Genomic DNA, 19,887 nt, shown 5'->3' on the forward strand with positions numbered 1-19,887 from the left:
AGGATTGCAGGAGGAAAGTCTAGGAAACTGCACCAGGAGGGCAGAAAAGCTGGCTGCTGTCTGGTTGGGATGAAATAAGTGGGCAGAGACTCAAAGAGATGCTAATGCTTGAAAGAGGAAGAGAAACCTAGCTGGTTGCCAAGTGGTTAGAGCATCAGGCCTGCAAACTGAAGGGTCCTGGGTTCTATTCTGGTCAAGGGCAGGTACCTCGGTTACAGGCTCAATCCCAACTGGTCGGGAAGGGACCATGTGGGAGGTAACCAATCAATTCTCTCTCACATTGATGCTTCTCTCTCTCTCTCTCTCTCTCTCTCTCTCTCTCTCTCTCTCTCTCTCTCTCTCTCTCTCTCCCTTCATCCCTCCCTCCTTTCCACTCTCTAAAAAGCAATGAAAAAAATGTCCTTGGGTGAGGATTAACAAAAAATAAAATATAAAGGAAGAGAAGAGGATAACAGTATATATTGTGCTTTCTATAAGTGTGATGAAGCCATTTCTGTGTCACCAATAACTATGGTATAATAAAATAAAGTGGAAAAGCCATTTTTGGACTGTCAATGGATGAAAGGCAATGGTACTAAATGTACTAAGTATAGCTATTACTAATCCAAAGATGTGAATTCCAATGGTACCCCCAGATATTTCAGAAGATATTAAAAGTTCTTTACCATCATGAGATGAAAATTCAATTAGTTAGTATACAATGTACAGAATAATGCCATAGTATAAATAATGTTAATCAGTTGTCAAAGTAAAGTATTTTCATTCACATCAAGCTGTTCACATTGAAGCTCAGGCTAGAAGAAGAAAGATAAAAATCCATTAAACTATGTGAGGGATATTCTCTTTTTCTTTAAAAAGGTCATTTAGAAATGCCTGGAAATTAATAAACCCAGATGACAGGGTTTAGTTAATTGTACATTTTAAAGTTTACAAAATTAAACTTATCTTGCATAACATCCATTTTCTAAAAATCTATTTAGTTGGAACAATTACAATTTAACATATTAGTGTGTGTTTTTTAATTTACTATCTGTAGAACCAATGTTAAATTTAGATATAATCCATTTTTACTACATTTTTCCTTCATTTAAAGTGAAGGGAAAAGAATAAATCCCAAAGGTAAGAAAAACAAAGAATTTTGATAAATATATATCTTTGTCAAAAAATGTAGTATACTCAGAAATACTAGGTTTGAGTCATTTAAAGCATAAGCTTGAATGTTGAAAGGTTATGATGATACCTTTGGAAATTTCAAAGCATAGGAGTTTAAATATTACACACAGGATCATACAAATTCATGCCTCACCAAGATCCTAAGAAAATGATCGTTTTAGCTGTGAAATGAAAGAAATAGGATAAATAAATATTTGACTTACAAGGTTTGACAAACTAGTAGATGAAATCAGAATTTAAATACATTTTACTTTTTCTTTTTTAGAAATATCTTAATGGTAAACTTGTTTTTGAAGGGATTTGAGAGACCAGCATTTGTAATTTTTTAAAATAAACTTTAATTTTAAGCTCTCATACATGAAATACTTTCTACTTTGAAACTCTACATTAATGATTGTTTACATTCCCCCACCACATGTTAAGGGTGTTACACAGAACCCTGAGAAGAAATGTTTTACTAATGATTTCATTTCTAAAAATATAAATTGAATTGTATAGATTCTTTCCCCAGAACATTTTTTATTTGTTTTTTTTGGCATGCATTTGTCATCCAAGTTTCTTTACATTTATCATTTTCCTCTTTAAGTTAAATAAAGAAAAGAATACAAATTTTCAATTAACTGGAGATCCCATTAATTGTGTTCCATTAATCAAAGTTTTGTCATCCTTCAGAATTTGAATGTGTAAAAGGCATTAGAGATAAAAGGATGAGATAATTTCCCTATGTTTTATCCTAAAGATGAACAGAAACAATTATATAGAAAAATACTACTCCATCCCCACTTCTGCTCCTTCATCCCCAATTGGATGAATATGAAATTGATTCTATGCATTTGGGTGAACAACGAATGAAATCACTTTAGATAACTATCTGTATTAGTTTTCCATTGCTGCCACAGTAAATTACCACAAACGAGTGGCTTAACACAAATACATTTCTTACACTTCTGTTTGTCAGAACTCCACCAGGGGTCACACTGTCAGCAGGGCTGCATTCCTTCCCAGAAACTGTAGGGGAGAGTCTGGTTTCTTGCCTTTTGCAGTTTCCAGAGGCCACCCACCTTTCTTGCTTCATGTCTTCCTTCCTCCTTCATTTCCAAAGCCAGCCTTGGCAGCTAATCCCTCTAATCTCAACCCTCTAATCGTCTGTTCTTTCTCCTCCTTCCTGGTAAAGACCCTTGTTTCCACTGGGACAACTCAGATAATCCAAGATAGTCCCCTTGATTTACTTACACCTGCAACCTTAATTCCTCTTCGCCATGTATAATGTGACATATTTTCAGGTCCTGGAGACTAGGATGTGGACATTTTTGAAGATGATTATTATGATTAATTATGATTAACAACTCTGATATCACATGGAAAGTTCTAGTCAGCACAGTCTAAAAGAACATCCTGAAATGACAAAAATGTTCTGTATCTGTGATGTCCAATGTGGTGGGGAAGATTTGTATCTGCAATTACAAGGAAGTAATTTATGGTCAGTTATTTTAAACGCCTTTTTAAAATAACCTACCATATTCTGGTGTCACTAGTTTTCCATTTATTGAAACTCTTCCATTGAAACTTCCTTGACCATCCCCTACTCCTTGACCTCCATTTGTCAACAAGTGCTCTTTGTTCTCTGTTTTTAAATTCATGCACTTTAAATTGTTGATGAAAACTTGAATATTACCTGAGGGTAGTGTATTTTAATGGGAATTCAAGTCCAAAATGAATAGCATATTATAGAAATTGCAAAATCACCCTGCAGATGGAAGAGAGAGTGGGGAGAGGCAGCAGTATAATTCTGGTCATTCTGAAATCACCTCATTTTTGAGACAAACTTCCTGTATATTTTCCTATATATTTAAAGCTGATTCTAGTAATATACTGTTAGGAAATTATGTTTGCCTATAATATAAACCCTGGTTAAAAAACATTATTATTTACTTGGTAAATAAACTATTAAATGTAGCAGAGTCATTACAAGACGAAGCTATTACAGGATCATACTATGATCATGAATTACCCAATTGCTAGAATTCACTGTGTGCACATTTATTTAAGCAAATCAACACCTAAGTACATAATAACATTTCTCAAAATCTCAATTTCACACTATTGAAATGGGTAAATTGGACTGGAACCAGTGGTGTTCCTCTGGGCAGGATGGTTCTCGGGCTCTTGTCCGGTGGAGTCAGAGAATGAAACCATGGACAAAAGGTAAAAGGTGGAAATTTATTGAGAAACAAACACAGAATCCCACGTGGGGAGGGGGAAAGAGTCCCACTAAGTCTCTTTTTTCCACGGTTTATAAAGGCTGCATTTCTTTGTGCCTTGATATGCCCTCTGATTGGTCACTATCCCCTCTGATTTGATCACTATAGCAACTTCAGAGCTTAAATCTCACATGAGGTACATGAGGTTCCCTCCTTCTTTTCCCTTATTGTTTCCTTATTCCCTTTGAGCTTTCCTCTTCCCTCTCTGAATGAGGGGATTCCTTCCCTTTATTCTGTAAATGTATACATTCTGCAGCTCCCTTATTCTATGGAAATGTACCTTCTGCTGCTCCCAGCTCCCTCATTCTATGGAAATGTGCCCTTTGCAGCTCTGTAGCCCTGTGCTTTTTCCATGGACCCCTTAATTCCTAACATTTCCTAAACCTGCCTATTTCACCCCTAAACACTCCTTTCACTACTCTGCTGCCACTCTTCTTTCACAGTTATCTTCATTTACAGTGTCCAATTTTAGCTCTCATGTCTTTCCTTTATATATTTTTACAGTGATCTCTTATAGACTTGGGTCAGTGTAGCTTCCATTCATAGTATTGATTTGAAAGAGTTATTAAGAACTTTTATTATTTTGCTTAAAATATTTTTCACATAAATAATTATTTTTATCTTTAGTCATAAGCATTTTTATAAACTGTTTCTTACACTTTTCCAAGAGAGGGGATGAAAAATTCAGAAAGAAAAATATTAAATTATGGGACATCTCTCATGACCAAATGAAGGAAGATTTTGTGCAGCCAAGTTTAATGATCCATTGCAGTTTTAGTAGCAACATCAGTGATGTTCAGTATTTTAAAATGTTTTCTCTTACACAGTTTTATTCCTTCTTCTCACCGAGGTACATCCATTAACAGTAAACTGAGGAAGATGTCAAGTTGGTGCTTCTAGGGATTACCTCTTCCAATATGAGTTAGATTATCTCCCTATCAAGGAATTAGAGATAAATACTGTGCACTAACAAATGTTTAACATTCTTGAAAGTTTACTTAATTGCTCAATAGCACATAGACCCTTATTTTAAATTAACTTATATAATCAATTTTAAAGCATTATCAATTGTTAAAATTGTGTCCATTTCTATTTATTTTTACAGCTCTATAGAAGCAATAGTGACTTGCTTCTACAAAAACCTGATTCAATTTAGCTTTTTCATGGTCATGAAGGCAAACCTAATTAAACACTTCAGAATGCCAACGTTTTCTCTGTGATGTGTCAAAGAAAAATTGCACAGAACTATTAAGCTCAGACACTTGTGGACAAAATAAAAGCTCTTTGTTATTTACCAAATGAGGTTTAATTGTTATTCAACAATGACTAGCAGATATAATGCCCAAGCTTCCTTTTATTTCTCAACCAAGAGCTTTTAAAATATATGTGTGTTGACCCTTATGGAAACACAAAAAATGAGAAGTCTCTAGAGTAATTATACTTGAATGCAAATCAATTATTTTGAATCCATTAGTACAATGTTTTCCACTTATCATATAGATAGCAAAGAAGTACCATGTCGGGGCCTCTTGTAATTTTTTCTCTCCTACCAAAACATTAACTCACATTTAAAGAAACACATTCTAGAATAACTACTAACCCAAGAATGCAAAGAAAACAAACTACCTAATTAGAAAATATATTAGAATATGGCATTTCAGAGCACATTTATTATATTAAATTATTTTGTATAACTCTTTTTATCTGAAGATGAAGTTACACCTCTTATGCACTTTGATTTCTAAAACTTCCCCTTCACCTCTTTCATACAATCTATAGTGTAAAGAAAATAAATATTAAGATATAGTCAACAATGTAGGGTGCTCTAATTGTGTCTTTTTTCAATGACCATATTGAATGTATAAGTAATGAAAAAATAATAGAAAGTCAAAGATGTATAATTTTAGAGCAAGAATTGCTGATATATGCCTTATTATGTAGGCATTAAGAAAGGACTAGATATACAATACAGTAATTTATATTCTTTAAGAAAAAAGAGCAGTTAATTTTTAAGATTCACTTGACAATTAGAAGAAATGTCTGGATTGTGGTCCAAGCTCTTCCCGTATATGTGTGACCTTGGGCTGTTTCCACTTTCTAGATCATCTCTTAAATCACATTTAATTGCAAATTTAATTATTCTCCAGAGGCTCAATATAACAATTCTAACAATGCCACGTCCATATCTATTCATTCTGAGTGGGTTATTCACCATTCTCTAATCATGTCATTGACTTTCATGTGCTATTAAAGAGATATGAAATAACTAGAGGCCTGGTGACCAAATTCGTGCACCATTGGGGTCCCTCGGCCTGGCCTGTGGGATCGGGCCAAAACCGGTTCTCCAACATCCCCCGAGGGTCCTGGATTGTGAGAGGGCGTAGGCCAAGCCGAGGGACCCCACCAATGCACGATTGGGGCCGGGGAGGGACACGAGAGGTTGGCTGGCCGGGGAGGGACTGTGGGAGGGCTCCGGGGCGTGTCTGGCCCATCTTACTCAGTCCTGATTGGCTGGACCCCAGCAGCAAGCTAACCTATCAGTTGGAGCTCTGCCCTCTGGTGGTCAGTGCATGTCATAGCGACGGGTCGACCAGTCGACTGTCTGCCCCCTCGTGGTCAGTGCACGTTATAGTGAGCGGTTGAGCGGCCTTAGCATATCATAGCATATTACGCTTTCATTGGTTGAACAGCCGACCGGTCAACCGGACACTTAGCATATTAGGCTTTTGTTATATAGGATAGTTCACTAAAACAATTTGCCTCTGTTTGCATCTGGATCTGCTAGAAATCCTCTTTCCCTTTCTCTACTTTCAGAAATGCAATCCTACCTTCAAGGGTGAAAAAATAGGAACATATGACTCTTTTTGGATCACAGAAAACATGACATCAAAAGTAGAATCTCACTTTTATATGAAATTGATTTCATTAAAGGAATATTATAGTGGATTAGCCAAAGTTAAAATTTTGATCATTCAAATATTATATCATTGAAATAATCTTCTTATTACTGGAAAGAGAAGGTAGAAGATGTGCTTTTTTTGTTTTTGTTTCATTTTGTTGTGTTTTTTTGTTTGTTTTGTTTTTTTTTTGATGTTTTGTTTTTTTACCAAGGTTCTAAAACCCTCATTTTTCCTCTTTTTGCTTCTTGTTTTGCTACATAATTAAGAACAACTCACTGTTCAGGCCAAAAATTTGACCCTGCACTATCATAAATGACATATTCTGTATATTAAATTTTCTTTCATTCATTGTAAAAAATAAAAAGAAATGAAAAACAACACACATAATTATTTGCTATTGCATTATGGTCTTACTAATCTAAATATAAACTTTTATGTCAAAGTTTGTAAAACATTTATACAGAGAAGTCATAAAGAATGGCTGTTATGGGAAATAATAATGGTTAAAAACTAATTACTGTTAATTTCTTCATATATATTTTCATTTCATAAGACCTCTCTGTGTTTTCCTGCCTAATGGTCAGCTTTCATGTCCCAAACTATAAACAAAACAAAACAAGACAAGACAAATTTTTGAGGTGGACATCATAATTTACTACCTAAATTTTAAAAACAAAAGTTTAAAAGTAAACTTGAAAGTAATTAGTTGAAAGTGTTTCTGACAGTTTTTAAACTTACTGAAATCACAGCCCACTAATGCTGATTGCTTAGGAAGTCTCCTGTGGGTTCCTATTTTTTTTTTCTTATCACCATCATTATTATTAACCAAAAACAGTTATTCACACCTAATATGTTCTTGGTACTCCTTAGAGAATACTTAGATAAATACTGTGAGACATGTTTTCTAATGAAGAATGCTCACAATTAAAATTCAATATAGGAAGCAATACAGTGATATAGATTATGTAATCCAAGCAACAAATGATATGTTTAGCATTTAGTATTTGGCATTTAGTATAGTTATTTGTATATGTGCTTTATATTTGTTCCCATTTAGATATTCCCTTGACTGTAAGGATTGCATCATTTATTGTCATGTGATCTTGAGAATGTTTTCACTCTGTTTATTTTTTTGCAACTGCAAAATCCAAATAATAAGACAGTTACCTCATTGGGTAAAAGTAACAATTAAGTGACTACTCAGAACACAGACCAGAACTTAGAAGGAGCTAGTAGGAGTAATGGAAGTATCATTGTATCTCTAAATCCAAAATCATGTATCAGGCCTTGTACCTTACAGGTATTTCATAAATTTTGTCGAATAAATAACTACAGACAGTTTAAAAGTAGAGAAGTATTAAAATGGTGTCAAGTGAGCTAAATTAGACTTATCTGGGTCTGAGCTCAAGTTCTATAAACTGAAGCTCAGTAACCCATAAAGAAGTTTTGTTTGTTGTTTATAGGATCTTAGCTGCCTTTTTCTTATCTTCAAAATGAGGAATATCATAAAACCTACCACACAGGTTTGGTGAAAATTTAAATAATTTTATTAATTGCAAAAGGTTTGCATAATTTCTAATACAAAATATGGTACTCAATAAATGGCAATAAATATTATAATGATTTTTATTAGATTTCACAAGAATTTGATCATGTATAGTGAGGAAGAACCAACATGGTTCTGTTTATTTTTGTTATTGTTCTTTATTTTTCTTATGATTTGTGTTTTTTGCTTTATGTTTTTTAAAAAATGTAGCCTATGAATGGTGCTTCATTTTTGTTGCCAGGAGAGACTCAGTGACACCTGAGCAAAACTGGGACGCATTAGAGATCCCTGAAGCAGTCTCTCCTGATGGGCCCTCTCCTGGTGGTCCCCTTCCTTCTGCTTTAACGGCCCAGGTGCCCAGGTACCAGTAGGCTCTTGTTTCTTTCTTTCTCTCCCAACCCATCTACAACAGTTTCTTCTTTCTATTCTTCAGCCAGGTGCATCTCAGGTAAATATGTAGTTGACACTGCCTCTCATTTGCAAATATAGAAAAACAGAGAGCATTTTTTTTTCATTCTCAGGAACCTGAGCATATTTTGGTGGTGTTCTTGGGTACAGGTTGGGGATGGACTGAACATGCCATTTTACATAAAATATTACATGTATATTTTAAAATCAATCCCCAAATGCATGGGTCTGTTGGTGAGAATTTTAGGCTTGATGAGAGAAAAAATGGATAATGTTTGAGGTTAGGATTAAAAGTTCAGTTCTGTGAAATATAAACCAGGTTTGATTAGAAGTAAGCATCTAATTCATCTATCTATAAGACAGTTCTATTACATAAAACATCTTTTAATTATTGTATGTGATCCCATGCTCTGTGACAATATCATCTCTACCAAGAATTCAGTTGTCTCCATGTAGCCAAGTATAATACATTAGATAAATTAATTAAATTGCTTTTCTCTGTGCAGAATGTCAGACCAGTGTTATTAATGAAACAAAATGTCAGGCCTAAGTGATAATATTAATGTAAAAGCAACAATCAAATGCATTGATCTCTTCAATTTTCTACAAATGGAGAATCACAAAACCCTACTCATTCATTACTCTGTGTCAGTTTCCTTCATTATGAAATTTATCATTAAGTTCACGTTAAAGAAAAGCTACAGTTCATCTTAGGTGATGCATGATCCTACCCATTTCTGTTAGGTTACAAACTCTACTCCCTCCCCTCCCCATATAATGTAAGACCATCAGACATTGTCTCTTGTTAAAGGCATTTTCCCCTTTTCTGATGACTTCCATAATAGAAAAATTTTTGTTACCCTGCTATGATGAAAAATTAATAAAAGTTCCCAAATAAGCTTTGCTATCTGAATATGAGGATGCTATAAAATGTGATTATGCTCCCAATACTTACACAATGCATGATTTCTTGATGCAATATGTCCCAGAGAATGTGTGCTTAGGAAATGTTTACTTGAGAAAACATTTGCTAAATTAGCATCATGTATTACTGAGAGCACTGAATGGCATTTCCATTTAATTAACAAGAAGATATTTTTTAATTTAATGACCTGTAGCATCATAAAATCTTGACAAATATATCTCTAAACTTAAAGTATATTTACATGTTATAATAGTATTTTTAAAAAGCTATATAAATTATTGGTGCAGTTAAGAGTTATTCATAATATTAAAACATGCCCTAGCCAGTTTGGTTCAGTAGATAGGGTGCTGGCCCTCAGACTGAAAGGTCCCAGGTTTGGTTCCGGTCAAGGGCATGAACCTAGGTTGCAGACTCAATGCCAGCCCTGGCCGGGTGCATGCAGGATCAACCAATTGGTGTGTCTCTCTCACATGGATGTTTTCTCTCTGTGTGTCTCCCCACCTCCCTTTCACTCTCTCTAGAAAATCAATGGAAAATATCCTCGGGTGAGGATTAACAACAAACAACAACAACAAAGCTAAAAGAAAAATACTAAAGCATTTAGAATTCAAAATATAAATTAAAGTTTGTTTTAGGTCACCCTCTGCCACCAAGAAGGTTATACCTAACTATGCCAGATAGAGAACAAATAGTATTGAATTTCTGAGAATTCCAGAGAAAATTCATCCCAAGATTTAGCAATTCATGCTATCAAGAAATTTATCAGTATATCTCACTTAAACCCCTGAAATAGTATATATACTTTATACATACATGTTATTTCTACTTTTTAATGCCCACTGCAGAATTACAGTGCAGCAGTTTTTGTTGTTTCACTAGAGGCCCTGTGAATGAAATTCGTGCACGGTTGGGGCCCCTAGGGCTGGCCAGCAATCAGGGCCTATCAGGTGCCCCACCTCCCCCCTCCTCCTTCCCTTGCTGCCACTCACCCTCTGGTGATCAGGACCTGCCAGCCGGAGGGAGGGACAAGGGGAGGGACCCAGGTGGTTGGCCACTGGCCCCGAGGAGGGAGCCAGCCCTTGGCACCCCTGGGAAAGGGGCTGCGTCCACCGCCACCCACCCCTGGCTCCCCGTCCCAGCCCAGGGTGTGGTTAGTGCACGTCATAGCAACCAGTTGTTCTAGTCATTCCATTGTAAAGGTCACTTAGGCTTTTATATATATAGATTGTTTCATTGCAATATACCTCATATAATTGAAGACATCTTTGAAATCAATCTACAGATTTATTTTCCCAAATTGTTTTCCATTTATGCCTTATCATTAGACTATCCCAGAGCTCTGATTATACATACCAATTCTGAGGTCTCACACTATAGCAAATGAATCTCAATTGTCATAAGAGGGGCTTAGGAGTCTAAATTTTTTAAAAAGACCCCAAATCTATCTAATGATTTCACATCTTTGCCAACTTTTGCTAAGAAATCCTTTCAGTTAATGAAGTAATCCTATATAATAAAGAGGTAATATGCAAATTGACCACCATGCCCTCACACAAGATGGCTGCCCCCATGTGGTCAAAAGATGGCCACCACAAGATGGCTGGCAGGGGAGGGCAGTTGTGGGCAACCAGGCCAGCAGGGGAGGGCAGTTGGGTGAGACCAGGCTGGCAGGGGAGGGCGGTTAGGGGCTACCAGGCTGGCAGAGGAGGGCAGTTGAGGGTGACCAGGCCTGAAGGGGAGGGTAGTTGGGGGCACCCGGGCCAGCAGGGGAGGGCAGTTGGGGGCAATCAGGCTGGCAGGGGAGCAGTTAGGTGTCGATCAGGCTAGCAGGAGAGTGGTTAGGGAGTGATCAGGCTGGCAGGCAGGCGGGTGTTTAGGAGCCAGGAGTCCCGGATTGTGAGAGGGATGTCTGACTGCCACAGGGATCGGGCCTAAACCAGCAGTCAGACATCCCCTGAGGGGTCCCAGATTGAAGAGGGTGCAGGCTGGACTGAGGGACACCCCCCCCCCAGTGCACGAATTTCATGCACCAGGCCTCTAGTTTTTAATAATAGTATAGAAAAATCTGTTTTCTCAAAATATTGAATGGAATAACATTGTAAAAGAATAAATTTCAGGATAAAGTCATGCCTAATGCCTAAAGGTAAATAATCACCAAGAGTCGGTTTTATCATGAAATACTCTCAAGAAACCTATGAAGCTATATTTAAGGATTGAGACACTTCCATTTTTTATACATTTGGTTAATATGTATTATTTTACACTGCAGATTTGATACAAAAAATTCATATTTTTTTAAATGACAAAGAGAAGGAATAAGGCTCACCTATAATTAAACTCTCAGAGATAATAATTGTTGGTATTTTGGTGTCTAGTTTCTACTGTCAATGCATGTGCACTTTTTTGATATTTACATGTAATTTTATAAATTGCTTTTTCACATAATGAACTATGCTGAAATTTTTCTTCATATTTTCCTATCATTAAACCCTAGAGTGCTGGGGAGTGCGATCGCGTTCCCCCTGTCTTTCGCCAAAAGTGCCGGGAGTGCTATCGCACTCCTCCTGCAGTGTCACTATTAGATGCTAGTAGTTCACTCTTTATTGACAGATGGCACCTAAGTGCAGATTACTTATGATGCCGTATGTTTGTAGTTCTAAAATTGACCACTGGCATTTATCTGCCTAATTTTTTACAGGTACTACAATTTTATGAAGTTTACTCAGATTTTGTAGCCCTAAAGCTTCAAAATGGCGTCCAGTTCTAAGTCTGCTTTTATTAGTGATGATGATATTGCTAAATATGTCAATTCTTGCTGATCGAAGATGATGATTTTGTGGAAGATATTGGAGAAGGGTGTCCCTCTATTTTAACATTATATGTTTTGTTCAAAATTTTTTTCTACTAGTATTTCATAATACAATCAGCAAACAATATATGTCAAAGATGAAAACAAATGTAGTAAAGGTTTCCTTAAGTTTTTGAATATGTAACTTCATTTACTTGTGATTCATAATGTTTTTCCTAAACTGCTGTAAAATCAGCAAAAATGCCTTGGCAATTTTAGCATAGTTCCTAAGATATTGATTGGCACTCAAAGGGTTAAATATTCCTTCAACTGTTGATAAAAAAGCTGTGATACATTTATACCATGGAATACTATGCAGCTGTAAAAAGGAAGAATCTCTTACTCTTTGAGACAGCATGGAGGGACCTGGAGAGTATCATGCTAAGTAAAATAAGTCAGTCAGAGAAAGACGAGTATCACATGATCTCACTCATATGTGGAATCTCAGTAACAAAATAAACTGTTGAAGGGAGTGGATTCAGAGACATGGAAGCATGGAAGAGAGTGCAAAATTTCAGAGGGAAGGTGGGGGAGGGTGGGTGCTTGGGAGGTAATCAACCAAAGACCTTGTATACATATATGCATAACCCATGGACACAGACAATATATTGCTGAAGGCCTGGGACTGGGGTGAAGGGGAAGGCTAGAGGGGGTCATCAGGGGGGGAAAAAAGGGACATATGTAACACTTTCAATATTTTCCTATATATATATTCCTTCAAATGCCCAGCCAGTGTAGCTCCATGGTTGAACACCTACCTATAAACCAGAAGGTAAGGGTTAGATTCCCAGTCTGGGTACATGCCCAGATTACAGACTCAATCCCCAGTAGTGGGGTGTGCAGGAGGCAGCCAATAAATGGTTCTCTCTCAACATCGCTCTCTCCCTCTCCCTTCCTCTCTCTGAAATTAATGAAAAGCCTTTTAAAAAATCCTTCAATTTAAAATTTATTAGCTGCATGCTTTTGCTTATTTAGATGGTGAAAATTCATTTAACAAATATTAAATCATTCCATATTTTTATTGTTTCTGTTGTTTATTCTTATAAATAGCTAGAGGCCCGGTGCACGAATTCATGCACCAGTGGAGTCCCTTGGCCTGGCCTGCGGGATTGGGCTGAAACCAGCTCTCTGACATCCGCCGATGGGCCCAGGATTGGGAGAGGGCGCAGGCCAGGGCCGAGGGACCCCACCAGTGCACGATCAGGGCCAGGGAGGGACACAGGAGGTTGGCCAGCTGGGGAGGGACCATAGGAGGGTTTCAGGGTGTGTCGGGCCCATCTAATTTATTCTCAACAGGTTCAAAGTACTCATTTTCCTATGTACCATTGCCAATACTTGGTTAAGATTTGTCTGACAATTTTTTCTCCTCTATATTTTAGAAGTTGGAATTTCTGGAAAATACTGGAATGTGTAAATAAATATGAAACATTTATCATTTTTTTGTGCTTCAGATAAGACTCAAAGACAAGGGATTATATTTCTTTAAAATTTAGAAATCATTCTACCATTAAATTGTGAGAAAGTGATACATAAATGAGCATAATATATTAAATATTATATTCTGATTTATACTTGGTAAATGAACTTTAGTCATTTATATACTCTTGGAAATTAATTCACTTTTTCAGGTTCAAGATTTATTAGTATAAATGTCAACAAACTTTTATTCAATGTTTTAATCCAAGTATGTCAGATTTCTCACCTTTTTAATCTAATTATATCACTTTTTATATTTCTTTTAATGTGAAATTCCTTCATTTCCTTTTTATTGACTTATACTTTGCAGAGTTTTTCCATTATATCAACCTTAAAAAAATAGTGCTCGCATTTACATATCAATTTTTCCTGAGTTGTTATTGTCTTTATGCTAAAAATAATGGATTTTGCTTTCTGCATTTTTACTTTTCCTTAAATATAGCAAGATCAATTCTCAGACAGTATTTGTTTAACTGCCAGACTCCTTTCTGTACCTTACTTAGGTTATAATCATATATCACACATGTAAATAGTCTTTGGCTGTTGCAGTATTCAGTGTAATAGGCATGTGCAAATAGGCATTCATAGGTTGCAGTTGTCTTAGCAAAGTGGTCTCCTCTTTTCCCAGCATCTGGTTCTGATTGAATAGATCTAACTCATTATTAGAAAAATATCACTTTTCATCATGTACTCAACACAGGTTCTTTCTATCTCAGCTCCACGTCATGTCTTCCTACATATGGGTTCTATTTTTTTAGAACCTCAATCTCCTTTCTCTTTTCTTACCATCTGTTTTCTATTCTCTTCATAAACTTGGAAATATGGTTTGGGATGACATGAGCTATAGGAAGAAGGGGTGCCTAAGTGGCTGCCTCAAAAAGCAACCCCTACATGTACTGATACTTACGTCTTAACCTGAGAGATTCATTTTTAAGAAGAACCACAAGAGAATAAAAATCCTCATGACTTAAGTTATCTATTGAATATAAGGAGTTAAGTTCTCTCCTCTGAATCCAGATTGTTAGCAGCTCTGTACTGGTGTTGGTACAATTGAGAAAATAGTCACTCCTACCACTTGTTGTGTTCCACGGTTCAGGTAAGAAACCTTAAGAGCCTAGAGACCTTGTGCAGTTAGGGGAACTGTGGTTTTAGATAAGCAGCCCGGTTCTCCTGTTCTAGAAAGTCTGATCATAAATCAGGTTTGGGGAGAAATACAAAGTGTCAGCTCACCTCTTTTTAAACTAATTTTCATAAAGTGAAGTCTGCTTATGCCATGAAGTGTGGCATAGGTGTGGGAACTACGCCAATGAGATCACAGAGGTCTTGTTATTCGTACACCGGGATGTTCAAGGACGTTCTGGCATGAGCCTAAACAGGATGTCTAAGGGCTCTGAGTCTGAGAATCATAATCAGACTAAGATACTGAGCAGGTGAAAGGACACGTGGTACACTCTGCCCTTCTGTAACCCAAATGATTGGTGTCATTGTTGGCAACTAGCCTTCTTTGTCTCTGGTGTAATACTATATAGGTTACTGGCCAGAGAGAGGCTAGAGAGAGCAACTGGGTAGAGCAGAAGAGAGCTCAGAGAAGCAGAGGCAGTGGGCACAGAGAATGTAGCTTCTATGTGAGCAGGAGAGGCCACAGAGCTGAGACAGAGCTGAGAGCAGCTACTGCCATGATGTAAGACTAAGAGCTCATAAGGAGTTCAGATGTAGCTACCATGTTGGGAGAATGAAGCTCAGAGGCAGTTACTTTGTGAGGCTATAGAGACAAGCCAGTGTGCTGGGCAGGAGAGACAGTAGAAGCTGCTGAGTCAGAAAGCTTAGGTACCACTACAGTGTGAGGGTGGTGAGTTTAAAGGCAGCGTGTGGCTGCTCAGATAATAGCTATGAATACAGAGACTAATGCTGCTTTGCGAGAAAGATGTATCTGTTCACTAGCTGCTGTCCGACTGCCTGCCTATATGGAATTGCTGTGAAGAATTGTCTTGTCTGATGACTATGTGACCACTGGCTTCTGCAATAAAGACTCATTTTTATACACCCACAACTTCTCCTGGCTTCTCTGTCTGCTCTGCCACTGAGAATTGACGTGTGTCTCTGACACTTGGCACTGTTGGCAGGATGGGAAACTGAGTTCAGAGGATCCGTGCAGATGTGCAGGTTGGACTAAGTTCCCAACAGTTAGTACAGTGGGCAGGGTTTGAGGAAGAACCAGTCCTGGCATAGTCAGGAAGAATTTAGAAGAACATATGAACTCAGAACAACTCAGAGCAGCAGTGCTCAACAGTGCTCCTGCTGTCTCTGACAATAGGTTTCCTCAATGGAACTACTTTTTTTTTTAAATGGTCAGTGTCTATTCTTTCCAGATTCCTGGTTTTTAGATTAATCATTATTTTATTTTTCCCATGGACTATGATTTCCATTTTTGTAGCTTCTTATATATTATACAGAGACATGGGTGGGGAGAGGGGGAAACCACTATATCCTAAATTACTATACAGGTGACATTTTTAATTTAATATTTTACAAATATTTAAAAGGATGGGAATCGAGTGCTCTTCTAATTTATACCATTAATTCATGTTGCCCCCAAATAAGTAAGAGTTTATTACTTGAGCTATTTGATTCATTATTTTACTGTTTTAATTAGATTGACAAATAAGCAAAATTAGTATCCAGTCTGTTGGTAACTTAAGCCTTATCATAATCACTGAATATTTTTCTTAAGAACTTAATAAGTCATCTAATTTTTAACAGTTTTTAATAAATGCAGCTTTGACCTCTCCATCTTCTCCTGACATGTTTCTAAAAGAAATAACTTTCCATCTTATAACTGAATTCTTTTTTCCCCCTTACATGAAGTTTTCTTCTATTTGTTTCTGACCACTTCACCTCTCTGAAGTCATTTTTAATCTATGTTCAGACATCTTGAAGACACTATTTTTATATTCTGATGCCAATATCCTGACTCTTGATTGAAGGTCTAAATCATAACAAGACAGAAAACATTGTGTACTGTAATTTTCTTGGCTCAGAATCACACCTTTTACATAACAGCTCTAGTATTGCTCCAAATATGTTAATGTGTCTTAAATGAACCTAATCAATTCAATATTTTGCTATCTTTTGTAATTCATCAAAATGGCAGAAATTTAAGATGCATTTAAAAGTCACACAGGCAATTCTGGACCAAAACAGGATCTCACAAAAAGTGTGATACACAATTCAAAGTTTATTCCTTTGTTACAAGTACCTGATTACTAGAAATAGAGAGCCTTAGTCATTAGGTCATATTGAATAGTCAACAATATTTCATTCATCTTATGCAAATTTACCAAATAACAATGTTATGATTTATACATTTGATTGGAAAATTATCATTTTAATGTTTTTCAAGGCAATCTTATCAAAAGTTATAGGATAAGCCACCAGCTGCATGCAACATTCCATTTACTGGTACATAGAGTAAGGCAAAAGTAGGTTTACAATTGTCCATTTGGACAGTAATGCAATAATAAGTAATAATACAAGAATAAACTCTCGCCTGGCCAACATGGCTCAGAGGTTGAGTGCTGACCCATGAAACAGGAGGTCACAGTTTAATTCCAGGTCAGGGCACGCGCCTGGATTGCAAGTTTGATCCCCGGTGGAGGTCATGCAGAAGGCAGCTGATCAATAATTCTTTCTCATCATTGATGTTCCTATCCCTCTCTCCCTCTCCCTTTCTCTGAAATCAATAAAAAAAATTTTAAAAAGAATGAACTGTTTTGAGTACTCACAACTGTAAACCTACTTTTGCCCCTCCCTGTATATTAGTTGTATGTCAGTGTGTTTTGTAATTCTCCTTCCATGGGAAATAATTGAACTAAGGCAGCACCTACTATGTAATAGCCATTTGACATGATACTGGCTGCTGGGGATACAAAGATAGAGAAAATATAGTTCTTGTCTTCAAAGAGTTCGAAGAGAAATGCTATCAGGTATAAAGGAAGAGTCAATACATCTCCTGGGGAATTAGCCTTCCTGAATTTCTCACATAAAGGGAGCACATCCTGCTCCATGTGACCCTTAACCCTGGAATAAGAAGAGCCTATAGGGAATGTCTTAATTCTTGCCAAGGAAGTAGACTCACATTACGATTTTAAACAGAGTATGGTGTTAATTTGCTCAGTCAAATAAATTTTCTCTCTCATGGATGCAAGATGCAAAGACTAAGAAGCAATGATGACTATAAGAGGCCATGAGGAAGCAGGAGCTGGATGGTGGGACTGCCCACATGGCTGACAGTTGCAAGATTATAAACAGGGATGGAAAAGGAAAGACATCAATGATCTCCTGACTCTAAATGTGTTGAATCTGTATGAGTTTCCTATTACTTCTTTAACAAATTGCCACACACTTAATGGCTTACTGAAACATGTCTCATCTTACAGTTCTGATGGTCAGAAATTCAAAATGCTGTCTCTCTGGGCTAAAATCAAGGTTTCTACACAGCTATGTTCCTCTCAGAGGCTCTAGAGGAGATTTCATTTGATTGCCTTTTCCAGATTCTTAAGATCACCCACATTCGTTGGCTCAAGGCCTCTTCCACCATCCTCCAAGCCAGCACCGTTGGGTCAAGTCCAACTTATGCCGCCATCTCTCTAGTGACATAAAATATTGTCAAATAACACAAGAGTGTAACTGATACTTACGTATCAAGAAGTGACGACAATACAATACAATAAGAACTGCAAAAGGTGTATTTATAAGGTACAGTACAGTAAATATCCTATATTAATTTATTTATATATACATTAACTCATTTATTTGACTTTTTGTGTGTCATGCACTATTCCAAACACTTTAAACAATTTCTTGACTCTTAATGATGAATAAGGAGATGGCAAAATTATTGTTAATATATTTTTCTTGCTTCTTTGCTTGCTTTTGCCCTCTACACCCCTTTTCTCCACCCCCCACCCCCCCAAAAAAGATTACTTTGAGCTAGGTAATATGATAGAGACTAGGGACAAAGCAATATATAATGATTTCCTTGGTTCTTTATATTCTCAGAGAGTTTATCATCTATACAAGAAGCCAGACAATGTGGTAAGTCCTCATAAAAACCTGGGAGGAAATGATTAAGAGTAGACCAAATTCATATGGAAGCCCATAACTATAGAACATAACCAGATTAAGGTTAAAGGCCTTTTAGGAATGCCAAGTGAAAGATTAAGAATAAATAAATTATCCAAACAAGTAAATGAAGGAAATAGCATGCTGGCCCAGGAACCAGAATTCCAATTCCACCAAGTGTCTCTTTCTAGAGCTGGTGTACATCACCCATGTTTATGAAGTTAGAGCATCCAACAAGCAGCCATTGATTCTGAAGCAACAATATTCTAGCAAGTGCTTTTCTCCCTTCATATAAAAAAATTAAAGCAAATACTTCACATGCTAATCAATAAGATATTTCCTTTGCCATTGTTATTGAAGAGACATGACCAGAGTTATTATTACACACACACACACACACACACACACACACAGAGAGAACAGCATCACCTTCTGCATTATTAGTATCACCTCTGAGTTTCTATAGTGACTATTAGTTTATTTTCATATGCTTCCTTCAGTTCATTAACTGAGGAAAATTTCTCATTTTTATGGTTGTTATCCATGTTTAGAATAACATTATAAAAACTATTTTAAAATTATTTGCTTCTGCCAATATATTTTTGAGGAAGATATTCTTTTTTCCAAGTTATTTTAATTAAAATGTATTCCCATCTACCAATTTATTTTGAAAACATCGAACACAGAATTACACACAGAAAGTTCAGATGTTGTTTTACCAGATCATTTTGCTAAAACATATAAAAAGTTTTGCCAGGCCAAATTTGTAATAATGAATTTGAAATCATATACTTTTATTATGTTAGATAATTTTAATGTGGAATCAAACTTAAAAATTAGAAAACTTTAATAAAAACAATGCTCTAGAAACAAAAATATTGTTTCATAAATTATAGTTTTCAGAAGATAGGTTATGAATGATTGACTATATGAATAATTTTTGTAATAGTCATTCAAGTAGTTACAATATGACTTTTGAAACAGAATACTAATATTTATAGAAACTAAAGATTAAGCATAAGTTATGTTGTACAAAAATATTATACCAATGGCCTTTTTGATCTTTTAGTCTCATTATATACTGCATATAAATCAGAAAGCAATAAATGAAGTCTGATGTGATTGTGGATCAAAAATAAGGCAAACGCATACTTGGAATTGCAATTTATACATTTCTAAAACCAGGTTTCATAGATAAATCTGACTTCAGCAAACTGAAATTTCCAAAG

The sequence above is a fragment of the Myotis lucifugus genome, unplaced genomic scaffold, assembly GCF_000147115.1.
Source record: "Myotis lucifugus unplaced genomic scaffold, Myoluc2.0 scaffold_36, whole genome shotgun sequence".
NCBI classification, from domain to species: domain Eukaryota; kingdom Metazoa; phylum Chordata; class Mammalia; order Chiroptera; family Vespertilionidae; genus Myotis; species Myotis lucifugus.